Source organism: Puma concolor, chromosome A2 (assembly GCF_028749965.1).
Source record: "Puma concolor isolate L17-30 chromosome A2, mPumCon1.1.hap2, whole genome shotgun sequence".
In the NCBI taxonomy this organism is placed as follows: Eukaryota; Metazoa; Chordata; class Mammalia; order Carnivora; family Felidae; genus Puma; species Puma concolor.
Genome location: NC_141668.1, coordinates 31,697,964 through 31,717,530, shown reverse-complemented (window position 1 = coordinate 31,717,530; position 19,567 = coordinate 31,697,964). Strand labels below are relative to the sequence as shown.

The 19,567-nt window shown below is 37.3% G+C and overlaps 1 protein-coding gene and 1 pseudogene across 1 annotated transcript in view; both read left to right on the top strand.

Annotated features, from left to right (window-relative positions):
* Nucleotides 1-19,567, top strand: part of KCND2 (potassium voltage-gated channel subfamily D member 2) — a 489,765-nt gene that overhangs the window by 161,421 nt on the left and 308,777 nt on the right. The gene's annotated exons all lie outside the window — the stretch shown is intronic.
* On the top strand, nucleotides 2,705-18,137 carry LOC147583091 (poly(A)-specific ribonuclease PNLDC1 pseudogene; annotated as a pseudogene).

Here is a 19,567-nt window from a genome sequence, read left to right as displayed (position 1 = left end):
ATACTAAAAGAAGTTAAAAATAAGAAAGCTTTCTGTTATAAGTACAGTTCTCTATCAAGTTTGGAAAATAAATTGGAAAGTAGGCAATGAGAGCCTCATCAGATCCACTTTTGGGGTGTGACTCTGTATATGTGTGAGAAAAAAAAGTTGGGTGAAGTATACAGAAAGAAAAGTCCCTGTAGAAAAATAAAGAAGAGAATCAAGACATCTAGGCAGTATTTGAAAATATACTGGCAAGAAAATTACATTTAATATTTGTTTTTAAATATTTTTGTATTATGTATTGTACAGGTTATATTAATTGTTATTTTAAAGATGAAGAAATTGAGGATTAGAAATATAGTATCTCTCCCAATGTTATGGAAATAGTAAGTAGCAAAAGATGTATCATTGCTTGGGCCTTGTGGCTCCTATCTCTTTTTCATTTACTGGTTGCCTCCTAAGTTACCTAGATAGGCTTTTTGAAATCATGTAACTAATTGCATCTTTGAACAGATATACATAGACATAATTATCCCTGCCTGAGTACTGTGTAGTAGCCAAACAGTTATTTGGTAAACCTGGATTAATGTGTTTTACTTCTAACAATATTATACTATATTTTATTTTTATTTTGCTCTATGTGGTCCTAAAGGATCTTCGCAGGAATGTTTCAGTAAGATTGCTCAATCATGAGACAAGTGAAAATGTATTGAGTTATGAATACTTAATCTCATTATGGCTAAACTTTATTATTGAATCACTAAGAAGTTACACATTTAGCTCAACAAATAAATGATTAAATCCAGAATTCTTGAATTGGCAAGAGCTTAGTTTTAAATTTGTTTAATGTTTATTTATTTTTGAGAGGGAGAGAGAGAGAGAGCAAGCATGAGCAGGGGAGGGGCAGAGAGAGAGAGGAAGACACAGAATCTGCAGCAGGCTCCAGGCTTTGAGCTGACAGCACAGAGCCCAACGCAGGGCTCGAATTTATTAACCATGCGATCATGACTTGAGCTGAAGTCAGACACTTAAAGGACTGAGCCACCCAGGCGCCCCAATAAGAGCTTAGTTTTAATACTGGATCTCTTTCTCTTGGAAATAAATAATAGTTGTTTTTTGACTGGGTTATTCCCAGTTCTGCTCTTGCTGTTTTTTTTTTTTGTTGTTGTTGTTGTTTTGTTTGTTTTTAAAGTCTTAGTGTACCATTTCCTTTTCATATGTGTGGCATATGCTCCTTTAAAAAAATTTACATATGATATATGTCCTGCACCACCCCTCTTGTCTCTTACATAGTTTCCTTCTCTATAGTTTCTGGTTTTCTCCTCTATGCCTTAAAATAATTATATGGCTCATGTTGCTCTATCCCTGAGCTCTGCACCCTGTCTCCACCTGTGTGTTCACCAAACCTTTTTGTGTTGCTAGTCTTCTCTAAAACAATGCATTCACTGAAGCTGTAGTGTTTGAAATATATTTCATTGTGCTTTCTACACACAATGAGTGTTCTCAGAAAACTCCATCAGTTTAGCTTCCTGGCAGAAAATAATATCGTGGAATGTCAGCCCAACCTCCTAATGCTTCTATCTTAAGATTCTTTAGGTCACACTAAAACAGCAGCCCTTTGAAATCTACAACTTCTCCAGAAGCTTTGCCAGTATTTCTTTACACCAGATCATGTGTTCTGCATTCATATGTTAAACATAAATTCCCTGCTTTTTGTTAGTTCCATGAAATCTCAACCAATGAAAAAGCATGAAAATGCCTGCGGAACAAATTTGATGTGATACAGGTAGAGTAGGAATTGTGATTACTAGCACCAACCTCCCATTACTATAATTATGAAGAATACATATTTAAAATGTAAGATATTTAATGGAAGATTCAACATTCACAACATTGATGTAGTTGATAGTGGGTAATTAAGAGCAATCTGCTGAACAATCCAATGGAATGGTAAAGTACTATTTGAGCATAATAAAATTTTCAAGAATTACTGAAACGATATATATGGTTAACTCTGGTTAAGCTATCTACAGCATCAAACATTAATATTTTATTTAGATAAATTATTATTATTTTTTTAATTTTTTTACGTTTATTTTATTATCAAGAGACACAGTGAGACAGAGCATGAGCATGTGAGGGACAGAGAGAGGAGGAGGCACAGAATCTGAAGCAGGCTTCAGGCTCTGAGCTGTCAGCACAGAGCCTGACTCAGGGCTCAAACCCACCAATTGTGAGATCATGACCTGAGCTGAAGTTGGACGCCCAACCAACTGAGCCACCCAGACACCCCTAAATTATTATTATTTTTTTAATATTTATTAATTTTGAGAGAGAGCGAGCATGAGCATAGGCACGAGCCAGGGAGGTGTATAGAGAGGGAGAGAAAATCCTAAGCAGGTTCTGTGCCATCAGCACAGAGCCTGATGTAGGGCTGGATCCCACAAATTGTGAGATCATGACCTGAGCTGAAATTAAGAGTCACACCCTTAACCGACTGAGCCACCCTGGTATCCCTAGATAAATTATCTTTTCTATTGGAAAATAGCAAAGAGCAAAAGAGTTATCAGGTACTAAATAAACCATCATTTTTTCTGGGTTAATTTGTCTGTAAAAATATGTCTATATTTGCATATTTTTTAATGTTTGTTTTTTAGAGAGAGAGTCGGCGGGGGGGGTGGGGAGGGCAGAGAGAGAGGGAGAAAGGATCCCAAGTGGGCTCTGCACTGAAAATGGAGAATCTGATTCGGGGCTCGAACTCACAAAGCAGGAGATCATGATCTGAGCTGAAGTCAGAAGCTTAACTGACTGAGCCACCCAGGTGCCCCTTGCATATTATTTTAGAAAAAAAATGTGTGGGGTGTCTGGATGGCTCTGTTGGTTGAGCGACCAACTCTTGATTTCAGCTCAGGTCATGATCCCAGGGTCGTGGGATGGAGCTTTGCGTGGGGCTCTGTGATAAGCGTGGAGCTTGGTTGGGATTTTCTCCCTCTGTCCCTCTGCCCCTCTCCCCAACTCTGTCTCTCTCTCTCTCTCTCTCTCTCTCTCTCATAGAAGAAAGAAAGAAAAAGAATGTGTGCTTACTCTTTGACATTTCTTTGATATATAACGTCATCACTAATTCAATTTTCCAAAATATGTATATAGCACTAACACACACACACACACACACACATCTAGAGAAAGAATAATTTCAAACTGTCATGTACAACATATCAAAATTATATATTAGTAGCAATTGATCCTGTTTAATGTAAGTTATCCTTGGAATTCTGAAGTAGCATTGTACGATGGTTTATAATAAAATACCAAAAAATTTCTTCAAGTTGATAGGAAAAGAAATTCATGTTACTGTCTGTTAGTTGATATTTCCTATCTGAGTATATTAAATAAATGTTTCATGTTAGGTGATTGACATTGGCTAGCTACTTTTTCTTTTTCTTTTTACTATGGAGGACTTAGACAAATCAATGTTTCTAGGATGTTTTTTTGGCATTACAATATATAGTACTGTTTTATTCCTCAAACTGATTTATTATGTTTCAGATATCTCCTAAAGCAATTTCCTTTTTTTTTTTTTTTAGAACATGTACAGTAAGTTAATCTATTAGACTGAAGTTCAATTTTTCCCTCTTGTGCTAAATCTGATGATGAGGTTATAATTCTTTTCTGCCAGAGAAGAAATAGACAATACAGAATAAAAGCCTCTATTAGGAAAACTTCTCATCCTATATCATTACTGGTATTTTTAAAAATTTTATATTGAGAATTGTACTATGCTTTCAAAAATAATAATAACAAAGAATCCCTTTAATAGCTAATTTATATAGAAAATTTGGTTCCAGAGACAGAGAACTTAAGATATTATGTTTTTTAATAGTTTAAACAGATGATTCTGTGTTCACCTAGATGAAAAGCCATTTGGGATTATTCCAGAAAGTCTCCAGTGAATATTGAAAAAATAATTACCAATTTTTCAATTACCCTTACCCTGACTATTTTGCTATCATGGATCATTTAATTAAGATGTGTTGGAGTGCCTGGGTGGCTCAGTCGGTTTTAGTGTCTGACTTCGGCTCAGGTCATGATCTCACGGTCCGTGAGTTCGAGCCCCGCGTCGGGCTCTGTGCTGACAGCTCAGAGCCCAGAGCCTGTTTCATATTCTGTGTCTCCCTCTCTCTCTGACCCTCCCCTGTTCAAGCTCTGTCTCTCTCTCTCTCTCAAAAATAAATAAACATTTAAAAAATGTTTAAAAAAAAAAAGATGTGTTGAGTGTACTTATTTCAATTTTCATCTGCAATCTCCTTCCTACCATGTTCATTGGCACACGTTCATATGATGACCCTTACAATACTCTAGTTACTAGAGCTTAGTGTTCGTTTTGACCTCCTCACGTCCTGTAACATTCTTTGCTACACTTTGGGCAACCAGTTGCACAGCCATGCTCTACAGGTGTCCCCCCAAAATCTATCTCCTCCAGAAATCACTAATTAAGCATCATACTTTGAAGAGTTTAACTTTTATTGTTGAAGTATTCCCTATATGATTATTTTTCTACTTCATTGTGACCTCCATTTCCTTGATACCTCTATTATTGGCCTCTCTATATTCATCAGATTGATGTTTGAAGTTTCCCCATAAGATCATTCTGCCATACTCTCATGATATCAGGCAGCTTCATATCACTATCATAGGCTTCACCTTATTCATTAGCTGCTCCTGCTCTTTCCTTCTGTTTTTATCTTCTTCTAACCAGCTTAAATTGGATGGATTATTATGTCAATAAGTTTATGTCAATATCCAAAATTCCCTTGCCCCAATGGCTTTGACTTTTTGATCATGAAAATCATCAACCACTGATGAAGCCAACTATTTGCTTTATCTGGCCTGCATGTGTGCAGCTGGGCTCAGCTTGACACAATAACAATGCACATAAAATTAGTGCCACTGTAATTATTATATATTTATTAACCTCAGCTACACTATCATTGCCACCACATTTTGTGTCTCCCACCCTCTGAAAAGATTATTTCAAGCCTTCTCTATTCTCTATAAAACCCCAACTTCCCTCTTCCTCCATTTATTCCCCATACATAACCTAACCTAAGCAAGATAAAACAAAATCCTCTTACATGTAAAAGTTTTCTATTTGACATGGGATACAGAGAAGTGAACAGGTATAGGGAGCTATTCAATAGTGACTTTCTCATCAGCACCATCCACTCTATCCCAGCGTGTTATTAAGTATACTTGAAGTTTTTGGGTCTTCTGCTTAGCTGACCACACCTTCCTTCTTGCAGCACTGTAGTGTTCTTTTGCCTATACCATCATATTTTTTTTTATCCTTTTCCTCCTACGTCTCTGCACCCACCTTCTCAATTTTCTTTGCTTGCCCATTTTTCTCTTTCTGGTAAGTGTTGGGGTAGTGCAGGCTCAGTGAAAGGCCTCCCCTTTCCTTTCCATCCTATACTTCATCCCAGGCCATTCAGCCCAGTGTATGGCTTCAGCTCAAAACCAGTCATTCATGCCAATGACTCTGATTATATTTCTAGCCCAGTTCTCTACTCATCTCTGGAGAAGTACATCATTTGTCTTCCAGATATTACCACTTGAAGTTCAGAAGCATGTCAATGTCAATATGTACCGAGTTTCACAATATTGCATTCCTGCCTTCCTCTGTGTTTCATTCCTTAATGAAAAGTACAACCATCAATCTGTTTACAAAGCCAGAAAGAGGAGACATCCTGACCATCTTCTTTCTTTTCACGCTTAATTCAATTCATTAGCAAGCCTTGGTGATTTCACCTTCGACTATGTTTGAGGCACTGCATTTCTCAACATCACCACCATTATCACACCCAAGTTTAAGCCACCATTTTCTCTTGCCTGGACTGCTTCAGTAGTGTCCTATCTGGCCACATCTTTTCTTAGGGCTCTCTCTTTGTATACATAACGGAGTTGGAAAGGCAAGTATTATTATTAACTTTTTTTTTTTTTTGCTTAAAAACATCCTTCCCTACTTTGTGCTCCAGCAACACTGTCTTTTATCAGTTTCTTTAATGTGTCAACCTTCTATTTACGTCAGGACCTTTGCACATACTCTTGCCTCTATTTCATCTGTGCTTCCTCACCTCCAACACACATACATCCCTCTCCACCACTCTTGCTGATCTGTTTTTATGATCTTGGCTCAAATATCACTTCTTCAAAGAAATCTCCCTTGACACTCCAAATAAGATTAGTCTCCTGCAATTGACTTTGGAAGTATACTATAAATTTACAATACCCTATAAAACCTGGTTTAACAATTTGAAGTATATATCAAAATAATGATACAATTTTGTGAGAAATAAGCATTTACTGAGTGCCTACTATAATGCTAGACTCAGTCTATGCTCTTGAAAATCTCACAATCTATCAGGGAAGTCATCCACATTAAAAAAATAAGCGAAATTGCACTTTCAAAGAGTAACGCAGCCCTTATTTCAATTGAGTGAATGTTTTTTCAAGTCCCTACCATATGCCAGGCCTAAAGGAAAGACATAAGCCCTGTACTGGAGGGACTCAACTAGCAAGGAAAACTTTTAAAACTTTTAAAAAACTATAACGCAATGAGCTATATATAATGCAGGTGTTTAGAAAGCTCGCAGATGAGGGAAAGGTTGAGTGAGCCTGATAAGTATTTTAAAATAAATAATCCCTAATAGATTGGACATCTACTTGCTAAATCTATAGTATCACATAAAATGATTGTGCCCCTCAGGCAAGAAATAGTCTATGGAAATGAAATTTCAAAGGGACTTATACCAAATCATGCATTTACTTTCTTGGTTGTTTAAATAAATCTGAGCTAATCATGCCCCACCCCCCTCCTCTCTCCAAGCTTTTCATTTTTTCAGATGACTGAAAAGATTTATTGAAACCTTACGGCTGTTCACTCCCTAATAAAGTTCTCCCTCAGTCATCCTGCTAATTTGGTTGACTGGTCTATTTTTAAAAATTAGCAGTTTTCGGAAACAGCCTCCAGTATTGTGGCTGTGAAAAATCTGTTGAGAAGAAATAAAAGGCTAAAACAAAATCTAATACTGTAAGCAAGTATAAATTTTTTGGAATGATATATGATCCTGTGTTGTGCCAGTTTGGTCCCTGAGGCAGGAAAGAAAGCAATCTGGTTTTCTGAAACATTCAAATTTCTCACCTAAGCTCAGCTAAGAATACATCATTATGGGAAGCAGAGTGAAAAGTCACCATTTTATCCTTTAATTTACGGTGTCAGTGGGAATAACACAACACAGAATCCAAAGTTCAAAGAGAGAAAAAGATCTGGCTTATGGTGGATATAAACTTAATTTCTTTGAACCAGGTATCTAGGTCCTGCTGTGTAGATTTAACACTGGGCATTCTAGACTTCTTTTAATGGCCTTTCACAAATTTCAGAAATATGATAAAATATTCACTTCAAAGAAACCACTAAAAAGCCACTTGGTAAAAACTGATCTAAGAAATGATTTTGGTTGGATTATGAAGTATTTTACTTGTTTTAAGATAGAACAACTTTTTTAGATTGCCCTTCATTTAATACAAAAGGTCAATTCTACTTTCTATCTCAGTTGTGATATTAATCTCTCTATTTCTTTCTAAATCCTATTAAGAGAGAGTAGAAGCTTAACTTTATCATCTTAATGCCAAGATCTCAGCAAGCATTTGTCTAGATATAAACAAGAATGCCTTTCAGAAGGTTATATCTTCATTGTGATAATGAAGAAAGGGGCTCATACATTAATTGCCATGATTTCACAAAATGGAGTGTTTGGTAAGATTTATAAGCACGTTTTATTATTTTTGCAACCTGATAAATGAGAAAAGCTAAGGAGAGATTATCTTGTGAAAATGTAGCTTAAGAACAGACAACTTTCAGCAACCAAGGTCCACCTTCACATCCAGTACACCAACAGATCTCAACCCATGCTACTTATTAGCATCACCCTGGACAGAGTGGCTTTTAGAAATACCCATTCATCACCTGCTGCTCCCCACTGAGTTTCTGCTGAAATTGGTCTTAGAATGGGCCCTGACATGGGTACTTTTTATTAGTTCCCCAGTCTATGCTTACATTTAACCAGGCTTATATTTAGCCTGGCTAGATGCTTGACCCCACCTCACCACTGTATCAATTAAGTGAGGAGGGGCACTCAGGTAAAAGCAGTGGCCTAGAGAATCTGAAACTTAACTGAGAATGCCATCTGGTCTCTCACCCACACCCCCCACCAGCGATTGTACTCTTTTTTTCACTTAATTGTTCCATTAAACAGATCCCATTGATTTAATATCCTACCCATTGCTAAAATAAGGCATTAATTTATTCCAGCAGGCAGGAAATTCAGTGGGAAAAAAGTCATGAGTTAAATCACTTGCTTGGCTACATTGACACTTGTTCTCTCCTGAATATTCAGTCAGATAGCCCTTCCCCAAATCCTCCGTTGGTGAAATAATTCATCACTGTACCACTGAATCCCTCTGCCTTTTTAAAAATATATAATTGAATATGAGTGAATCCCTGCATTATATTTTCTTCTAAAAAAGTACTGTTCCTGTTGTCAAATTGGAACATATTGTACTTCCTATATATATCACCCACAAGTCATTTTTAAACCTGGATCACTGTCTATCCTGAAATAAAAGGTCTACTACTAGGGAGGGGCAACTTTATCCTCCTGCATCTATTAAAGCTTCTGATTCCCATCTGCTATGCATTGCTGAAGGGGCCGCTGTGAATCTCCCATGGTTTCTGCAATTTTTAGGAAATAAAATTTAAATGGTCAAAGAAAAGAAAACCCTTTATAAATGATTTCTGTGAGATTTAAGTATATTTAGAATATAGACAAATCCCATTTGTCTTGGCAACGTGTTACAGGCATTTGTATGTACAAAGGAATCTCCCTTGAATCCAGCTGACTAGCAGGAGGATCCAATATGAAGCCACTCTAGAAGCCAATCCACAATGGGTCCATAACTACTGGAGCACCTTAATTGACAATGTGGGGAATGGCTGTAGGGGGAGATTTATGAGTATATATAATACACATACACACACACACACACACACAGGCCTGGAATTCCATGTGTACATTAGTCATCAGGTGGCATTTTAATGTATCTAGGAGTGGGACTTGGAAAACTCCGCAGTGATGAAGATGCTCTCCTATGCCAATTCTGTGTGCTCATGTGCCTGGGAATGCACATACACATATATAGGCATAGAATTATGTGTGTATACCTGTGACTGTATTTCTGTCTATCTAACCCAATAGATCCTCTCCCATTAGGACACAGAAAAAGTTAAAACCAAAAACACCATCAAAAACTGATGTTTGCAACCTATGGTCAGAACCTAAGAATTAATTTCACTAATTATCAGGCTTTTGAAACTGAATTGGGAAAAATAAACTTTGTTGGCTTAAATAAACTTCAGTCCCAGTGCCTCTCACTGCTTGTGGGAAAAAAAATGGAAGCATGCTTTTTAAATTTTATTATTATCATTACCATTATTATTATTATTATTATTTTTTGCTTCTCCCTGAGTGCTACTAATTGAACTCTGGGAAGAGCATCAAGAACTGAAGAGCCATCAGTTTTGCATAATAGTTAAAAGTCCAGTTCTCTGAATTTGATTTCTGTTTTTTACTGGGTTCTTACAGTTTGACCTTAAGGAATTAACTAATTTCTCTAAATCTGGTTCTTTTCTAAAAATTATGACAAAACATATGCATTAGTGTTGTTAGGAGAATTGTATATGATCAATTCATGCAAAGCCTTTAGTTAGTGCATAGTTTAGAATAATTACTCTGTAATTAGTAATGATTAATACTGCACTGCAAGAAAGATATTTTTATAAGTAGATATTAAAGCTATCTTATTTTTATATCTATTCAGAAGTTAAAACTTATAGAAAACGGAAACAAAGAATTCATAAACAAGAACCTACTACCTCCTATAGTTAGTGGGTAAATAGAAGACACTCAATATAACATTGCCTGGTAGGTTGTGGGTGCTCAACAATTATTTGCAGAATTAATGAGAAATTAAAGAGGGGAAAGAGGAAGAGGTGGACAGTGGTTCCTCTTGAAACAGCAGTTTCCAGGATACTTTATGGATTTGGCTTCAGATAACTAGTTGGGAGACAGTCATACCTCAGAACAACAGGGAGACACTGCATGCTTATAATATGAGCAAAGGAGGTACATATCCACCTGGAATGAAGAGGGAGAGAGGGGTAGTATCTCAAAGAGGTATCTGATCAACCTTCACAGTAGACAGTGAAGCAAAATCCATAATGTTGTCACCTTGTCTCTTGATGACTAAGGAGACCAGATAAATTTTCATTGCCTGAGTATAGGTAAGAGGGGAAAAATTGAATTCAAATTGAAAAAAAAAACTATAAAAATCAAAGGAAGAAAAAAACATGTTCCAGCTGATTGCTGGAAATATACACCTCTGAAAACTAAAAACATAGGAATCAAGCATTTACTGTATCATTTGGCATACATAAAATCATGAGCTATGTAAGAGCAGAAACATGAGAATAAATTGGAGTGCTGGGTGATATTGCTATAACAATAACAGTGTATTATAATTGTTACAATTACAATTATAATTATGATCACTAATAATGTGACAGGTATTCAAACCTATCAGAAAACTATCAATAACAGTAATGAATATGTCACCGAAATACATTTTAAGTTATGAGATTATACTTGACATTGTTAGATATCCTAATTGTAGCTTATGCAATTCAAGTGCCTGCCATTTTCATTAATGTCAGATATGGCTGAGAGGTGATGATCATCCCTCAACAACAACAATAATGTCAATGTCCTTTATATGTGAATTGAGCACTGTTATCACTATTGTCATGGTAATTCTAAATGTAGATAATTACCTCTATCCTAGAGATGATAAAATTGTGGCTCAGAAAGGTTAGACAGTTTACGTAGAAATAAAAGTACAGGACAAAGCCCTTGTCTGTGGCTAGGATACATCAGCATTTCCAGTCAAGTGACCTACCTGCATACATGACAACCTCGTCGAAACTCAAGTTTCTGTTTTGAATAATGGAGACCTCAGCATGTTCATCCAGTGCTATTTTGTGAGAAAAACAATGTGCAAGTGTTATAAACCTTTTACTATGTTATTGGACCAGATTTCTATGATAGCATTAGGAATGTTTTTTCCAAAGATCCATGGGTGATTGTTAATTTTCAGAACATTGAAAGCTCATCATTTGGAAACACTATTTGACATGAATCTGGCCCGAACCAGTCAACCTCCTGTATTCCTATACCTCAGTTCATACAGCATTACATTTTTAGTGACAGCTGTACAAATAGTAAGTTATCATTTCAGGCTGTGTCCTTTTATCGAGGTATCAAGTTTCAAAATGGTAGACTATTGTACTTAAAGCTTAGATAGCAAGATAGAACCTTTCCATCCACAATCTTAGTACCAGCTAGACTGACAAAACTGCTCCCCTCAGGAAAAGCAGTGGGAGCTGGTGGACTGGTGGTCACTTTTTCGAAAGTTGTGCATGGTTGGGGGGCCACATGTCAGAGGCGTGGCTGCTGGGAGATTTACTGTAGAGATCCAGCAGGATGGCAGAATAGCAGAAGGCTGTTTAGTGCATCTTCCTTACAAAATCTTTAGGAAAATTACTAAGTTTATGAAATGCTAAATGTGGAAAAAGAGTGAAGGGGTGGATCCTCTCATCTGGGTCTGACATATGTAGCATGGTTGAAATTTTGCACTCTAATGCAGATAAGCCAAAATCTGTACTCTCTTTATGTTCTATAAGTGATCTAAATATCCTCATGAGCCTTACCATTCTGGCTGGTAGAAAACGAATATAAGGTTTTCAAACTTTTCTTATTTAAAACCTTTGTTATTCTTCTTCAAAACCTGTCAAAACAGTCTCAAGACAATATGCAATCAATTCAAATCCCAAGTCACCCTCAGAACTATTTTCCCATGTTCTCCCTCCTTCATTTATGCAATTATTCTTTGAGATTGGAGAAGGATCCATTTGGCTTGGGCTGTCTCCTAGGTTTATGCTGCCCCACCCTCATGTGGTACAGCGGGTCTCATCTCTTCTGTAGGCATCTGTTGGTAACTGCTAATGCATTTTTGACCCTGCTTTGGTTCTTGAACACTCTGTGTTTGCAGCCCCTAATGCTGAAACTAACCAAGGGGAGAATCATTATGTTCCCATCCTTCCTAGCCAGTTCTCTGTATTTCACCTCTTCTTTTACAGATGAGGCAAAACCTAAGGCTGAGACCTTTCTTCTGTTTGGCCCCTGCTTTGGGCTTTCTAGCTCATAGTCTTGGCTACTTCATTGCTCTGTTTGTTTTGAAGGTAGCTCCAAGGCTGTCCTCTGGCTGTCAACACAGCTTTTCCCCCATACCTATTGGGACTCTGCAAGATTTGGAGGATGTCTTCTATGTCAGGAGTCAAGATAAAATATCAGAGTAAATTCACCTAATTGCTATTTTCCTTCTGCTCAGAATGTTCCATGTTTGCAAAGGAGCACTCTGCAAGGCAGTCTTTGTCCCAGCCTCCATTCTGCACTGATAACTTTCCTCACCTATTTCTAAACTGCTGCCACGTAATGTCAGAGCCCTGCTGAATATGGGACTTCCCTCAGCAACTTGCAGTCATTATGGGTTACACCTAGAGGAGAAGAAAGAAACAAATCCCTTGCAGTGAGACTTTCCCAAACTCATCTGGTCAGTTTTCACCACCTTATTGTTTTGATTCTAAATGGAGACCTTGATGTCTGACTTCTGACTTGCTCTGCCCCCAAGTACTTCCCCTCCACCAGAAGGGTAGTCATTTACTTACCTTCCTGTCTTAGAAAATTCTCCCTATCAGTCTCATTGGCCCCTCCAACTATCCTATGAGTGCTTCTTTCTAACATGGGGGCATACCACTGGGAGGGTTGCAGGTGAATAGGATTTACTCATTGGCTCAGTACTATCTAAAAGGTTTTCCTTTTAAATTGGATTTCATGCAAGGCTCTGGGGTAGGCAGTTCTTTGGAGATGTCAGATGTATATTGTCAGACCAAACCTTCAGCTTTACCGCAAAAATAAGAACATACTACCCTCCTAAAGATCAATCTCATAGATCACAGTGAAATTGATGCCTGGGTTTGTTTGTTTGTATTTCTCCCATAATGCTGCTTGTAGATTTTTCACATGGTCTGAACACAAGAATCACCCTATTTAAGATGGGACACAGTTGAAACCGGGCTAACTTGTCTTCCTTTACCCTCCATGACAGGCAGGGAATATTTCTCTCTCTGGAAGAACCCATTACACTCAGGCTGCATTACTGGCTCTTATAACAAAATGATACATTTTATTGCCTTGTTTACTAACCCTTCCTGTTCTGGTACATATTGCTGGCATTTTAAAATTTGACTTTCTATTAAAACCAAACTGCTTCTTTTAGTGATTTTACTTTTCATTCCTACCAGAGCATTTTAACCCAACTTGAACAAAATAAGATATAACAATTTTGGATATATAAATTCTCACAACCTTTTAAACCCAGTTTGCCTGCTCGTATTAGGCTTAACTATAAAACATTTCCCCAATTCTTCTCACTTGAAAAAAATACTGAAAAGCTATGTTATGTTATAGACTACTCAGCAAATGGTTAATTACTCTATTTCCTCTAAATTCTGGCTCTAGCTATGATGTGAGAAACTGTTACACAGCTTATGTTAATATTGATGACAAGTTGGTATTATTTCAACATACACTTGACTATCTGTAGCTTGGTGGCTAAGAAGAGGAGCTTCAGAAAGATCCTTGGAATTCAAGTCCCAACACTGCCACTGCTGGGATTGTGATCCCATGCATGTCAATAATTTCTCTAAAGTTATCATCCACACATTGCAGATAATATTTACTACTTGGCAAAACTGAATGAAGAATACATGAGATAAAGAATGTAAAGAATCTGGTTCAGCATAAGACCTCTATGGAAAGAATGAATATGTTATCTAATGGTTTGTCAGATACAATTTGCTGCAGCTAATTAAGATGGTGTTATCAGCATTGCCATACAGATCAATCACAACAAATTAAAGTGGTGAGGTATTTTGGTCACATTCATTTCTATTAATGGCTATCAGCCAAGTTCTGGAAGCCAAGAAGAGACTCCATAGAAAGAAAGATATATTTAATCTGGAGCTATACAGTTTCCTACAATGTCTCCTGAAATAGATCCCCTTTCTAATAAATAATGTCTTCCTACAGATGGATTTGACCTCATCTTCTACTTAATGGGCACAGTCCACAAATCAGCCCCATGTAAAAAATCTGAACCTAGCTACTTGGGAAAATAAGAAAAGGCATAAAAATAAATGAAGTTACAACTAAATTGCTAACTTACTTGACAATAGATGTGAAATCAAGTTTAATCTACCCCTTAATCTAGAGACAAATTAGTGAAGGACATTTTTTCTCCACAGCTTTGAGACAGAGCTAGCTATATTTGTCCTTTAGTGCAACATGCATTTTTCTAGTTTATTTCCACAGTTAATATCTGCTGCTATCACAGATTTGGCCTGAAAAAAATATTTCAAGGCAGAGTTGACTAAAAAGGGGAACAAATTGATTCCATCTTTATAGTGAAACTTCGGAATCATTTCTCCCTCTCTGTTGTTTTTTAAAGGTTTACATAATTAGTTTTTTTTGTATTGCAAATCTGTATATGCCTTTTCCTCTTATTTATGTTCTTCTCTGCTATCTTTATATTTATATAACAGGTACAAACTGAGCATATAATGGAGTAAAAAATGCAGTAATAAACAGTAATTTCGTAGCTCGCCCCCTCTATCTAGGTTACTAGAAGTACGTCTCGCCCTACTCACTCCCATTATACAGAACATCTTGCCACTTAGCAAAGGGATATTGGAATGAATACACAAGATATAACACACACACACACACACACACACACACACACACCTTGCCACAGCCACAGATTATGTGATGCTTGGCTGAGACAGTGTTTCTCAACATTATTCAATCAGTAACTATTTTTGAGGAATTAATATGTTAAGGAATGTGACATTCAGTGATGAAGTATTTGAAATAAACACGTGAAAGGGGCGCCTGGGTGGCTCAGTCGGTTAAGTGAAATAAACACATGAATCCTGCCTTCATGGTGACTCCAGTGCCAACATCACCTATATAATAGGCAGCTACCACTGATGTCCATCTAGCTACCTTCATACTGAGCCAATTTTCCATTCTGATGCTCTGTCACGGGGTTTCCTCTGTAACGCAATTCTATTCAACTTCTCCCCTTGTTGTTTAGCATAACAACACTGTGCCAGGAGCATGCTACAAAATCCCAGAATGGGAATGCTTTCTAGACTATATCCTCACCAAAGTTACATTATTCTTTTCATAGACATACAGGAAGCACATTAATCCTGGCCCTGGTGCCATGCCAGATTATGTTTATACCTGGTTTGTGGGGGAATAGGCACATTTATCTTCTCAATCAGTTCAACTGATACTTTTCTTTTTTAAAAATTTTAAAAATTTTAAAAAATTTCCTCTAAATTTCAACAACTTCTACTTTCCTCTCTCTTCTACATTCTCCATTCCTGTCCTCTTAGTGTATTTTAGAACTTGTCAATTTTCTTTTAGAAGTAAGGGAATGTCCTAAAAATAATACTTGTGAACTTCTTTGTTTATATATAACTGTTATATATAAATCAGTATGGCTTCGACTACAAGTTTCTCAAAAATGGGATCCCTTATATGAATGAAGAACAGAAGAAGAACATTAAACACAACATCCTGATTGGGAACTGGAGAGTTTGCAATTCTCTGGATAAAGACTGGATCAAGGTGGTGATTGACGAGGTGACATGGTGGCTGGACCTGGTGGAGGAGGGTAACTGGATGACTCTCCCTGGTATTGCTGGCTTCCAGGCATTTGAGGTCCAGCTGGTGCTGAGGCAGGCCATCCCTGACATCTGGACAGGACTGAGAGACCAGGGTATAATAGTGGGAAAAGTGAGGAAACCACAACGTGATCAATTCAAGCTGAATATCCACAACCTGTTCTCATCGACATGGACAATGTGACAAAGGATATCTGGAAGGAAGTGAATTTCCCAAGGGTGTCAAATCTTTTATAAGTTTATGAAGTCCTAAACAATGACTTGAATCCTACCAAAAATTTTGGGCCAATGATTATTCATGCAAGCAAGTGTGAAACTTGTACACTGAGACTGAATACCCCTGTAAGGCTGTGATCGATAGATTTGAATCCGTTCTTTTGAAAGCGACACACTTGCTCTTATGGAGGGTGCAGGGTGCTCGTGCCATGACTGAGGTCTCCTTTCTGCTGTATCCATGAGCTGGCTCCCTGTGTGAACCAGGTGAATCTTATCCAAGCCCGGGTCCCTAACATTAATTTTTATGGTCCAGATTACCCCAGGATCCAACCTTTCGTCCTCCTCTTCAGCGTCCGGAGATGGCCTGGGGTCAGCATGCAGCAAGTGTATCACGAGTTTCGGAAACTCTGCAAGTTTGATGTCCGGTGACTTGCTGGGTCAGTTCCTGCTCTTGACCAGTAAGTTTAAGGATACCCGGAGCATCCTGGAGGAGGACAGGGACCACTGGACCCTGCAGGTCTCCCTGCTTCATATTGGAGGCACTCTTGAACTGCTTGTTACAAGTCTGTGGTTTAGTCACCACCTGGGCCCTCCTCCTACTTCTTTTCAGAAACCGTGGCAGCCTGCAGCCTCTGTCCCATCTCTGCACCTCTCTGGGACAGCCAGCTGTGTGGGTTTTTTGTGGGTTTTGTTTGTGTAAATCATATTTTACTTGCAGACCAATCTGTGTGGTTCTTACGAGGAACTTTGTTTTGAATGTGATCTTCTGAACTATAAGCAACAATAAATCATTAGATATGGTGAAAAGAAATCGACCATATTTAAAAAAAATGAATAAGAAGATACCTCCTACATCTGAAAGGAGCAGAGCACATATTTAAATTTGTGTGCAATGATAATGCTTCACTAAATAAAAGGAAGAAATAAAAATTAAATTCTGTTGCCTAGACATATCTTTCCTTAAACTTAATGTATTTTTTTAAATTTTAACTCTCAAAAATATAAAATACTGTCCAAATTTAATTTTCATAACATTCTCTTATGTTTAAAAGACAGAGATGTTCATTTCACACAGATCAGATGGAAGAAACAATTTAGGATTTCTCCGTATTTTAAGAGACTTACATAACATTGGAATATGGTTTAAAATTCTGATGGTCAGTTTTGGGTTTGACTCTTAAAAAGTAACAAAGCTAAATTAAAATGCTTTCATCATACTTCCTGCCACTTTAGAATGCATGACTGACTCCCTTTAGAGAATATTGTAAGGGGTGGTCTACTCTTTGTTTGCAAGTCTTCCTTGCATTTTTATTACATATTACTTCTGCCAGTGACAAAATCTTCAAAGGAATTGTCTTCATTGTCAAGTGCACCTAAAGGATATGGAAAAAGCCCAGATTGGTATATTAAGCTCATCATGTTTTTTTCAAGTCTTCAGAGTCTCTCTCTGCCATAGAGAATGGTCTTGGGGCAAATCCCCAAGTGTATTTCTAATAGTTTCTTTCCTGTTTCCTTTTCCTAAGTCAGTGTCATTTTACTGTTTTGGTCATCAACCAGCATCTGTCAATATTTCATACAAATTTAAACCCCATGTGGATCCAGAGTTCCTAATGCATGGGACATGATTCATTTCTCCACCCCTTCTCTCACAGCCCCTGCCATGTTCAGAAATGTCCTTCTGTGAGCAGAGCCACGTCAGTCTGCCCCTTGGACCACACTGCACACTCAGGTATAATTCAGCCCACCAGGACCTCTTAATGAAGTTTAGCCTGAGCTTTGGACTAACCACGTTTGGTCTCCACATGAGAAAGCTCTTCAGACCATTAACCATTACAAATGGGAAGGACATAGTAGTAGGACTCATCTACTACTATGGCAATGCCAAAGCTCTGGTATCAAGTGCAGTGAATTGTGACTGGAGTATTGAAAGCTGAAAGCAAATGTATATTTTTATATGAGAAACAAAAATTAAAATCTAAGAATATAAAAAAATGTGAGAAATGTTTATCCATATTTATAAGAAAGTTTATATCAAGTAATTGCTTAACTCTAGTAAAAAGATAATATTGATGTATTTTAATTAAAAAATCCAACTGTTGTTTGCTACTAGAGTATTCTTTTACTCCATTGCTGCTTCTACTGTTTTCTCAGCAGAGATAACACAGTTATCTAATAATTGAGAAAGATCCCTATATCTAGCTCTCCTTTCACTCCTTGACATGTCTGAAAGTCTTTCAAGACTATACATTTCTGTGGCAATAGTATCCTTTTGTATGATCATAAAATTGTTCCTGTTTCTATTTTGTATAACAATGAGCTACATTATAAGGTAAATCTGACAAGCTTTAGGTATTTTAATTGGTTTATATCTTATTTGAAAGTTTAGGGAATGGAAACAGTGTAATTATAAAACAACTCCTATTAAATTCTCAGAGCTATATTTTCAATTTGAATACTATAAACACTTGAACAAAGGGCATTAAAACAAAGCATATTTATCATCCTCAGCTTGACATTTTATATTATGTATATCAACTCAGTTTTTACAAATCGATTCTACAATTAAAATTCTATAAAACCACACCAACAGCTAACTGCCTTAGGTGATTGTGTGACAACTTCTAACAGTACTTGCCCTCATATTGCTTAAGATACAACAGAGGCCACACACAATGGAACAGTCAATTCCAATATACTGTAATAAATGCTGTGATAAAAGATGCTATGGGAGCAGAATCAGACAATGATGAAGTGTTACCTATGGTGAGACCATAGCATGAAAAGGGCAGGAGTGGGAAATGAATATCAGGAGAAAAGAATGCTTCACTCAGAGAGGATAACATAAGCATTGACTAGGAGTCTAAAGAGAAAGAATAGCATACTTAAGAAAGTGAATATTTATTTTGCTTTATCGTAAAGTTTGATGTATATGTGAAAATGACAAAGAATGAACAGTTAGGTAGAGTTAAATAAAAATCCTCTGATTTGCCTCTACTGTTGTTACCCTCTGTTTATCCTGATTCCCCATCACAAAACCCAAGAATAGGGAATTGAGACGATGCTAGATTGCAGTCTTAAGTAAATAGGTACGTGGGAGTACCTACCAACAAGGTGAGAATAAGAAAGAGGCTCAGACCTAAGTGGGAAGAAAATTAGCTCAATGTTGGATCTTTTGAATGTGAGATTTCTATGGAAGAACCAAACTCAAGGTGTGGTCCACAGACCTCTAAGGCTCCCAGAATGTTTCTGAGAATCTACACGATCAACTCTAATTTCATAACGTTACTAAGGTGTTATTTTCTGTTTTCCACTGCATTGGTCTTTTTGCTCACAGTGCACATGCCATGCCAGCGACGACTCTTGGCAGTTTAGCCGTAGTCAGTTGTA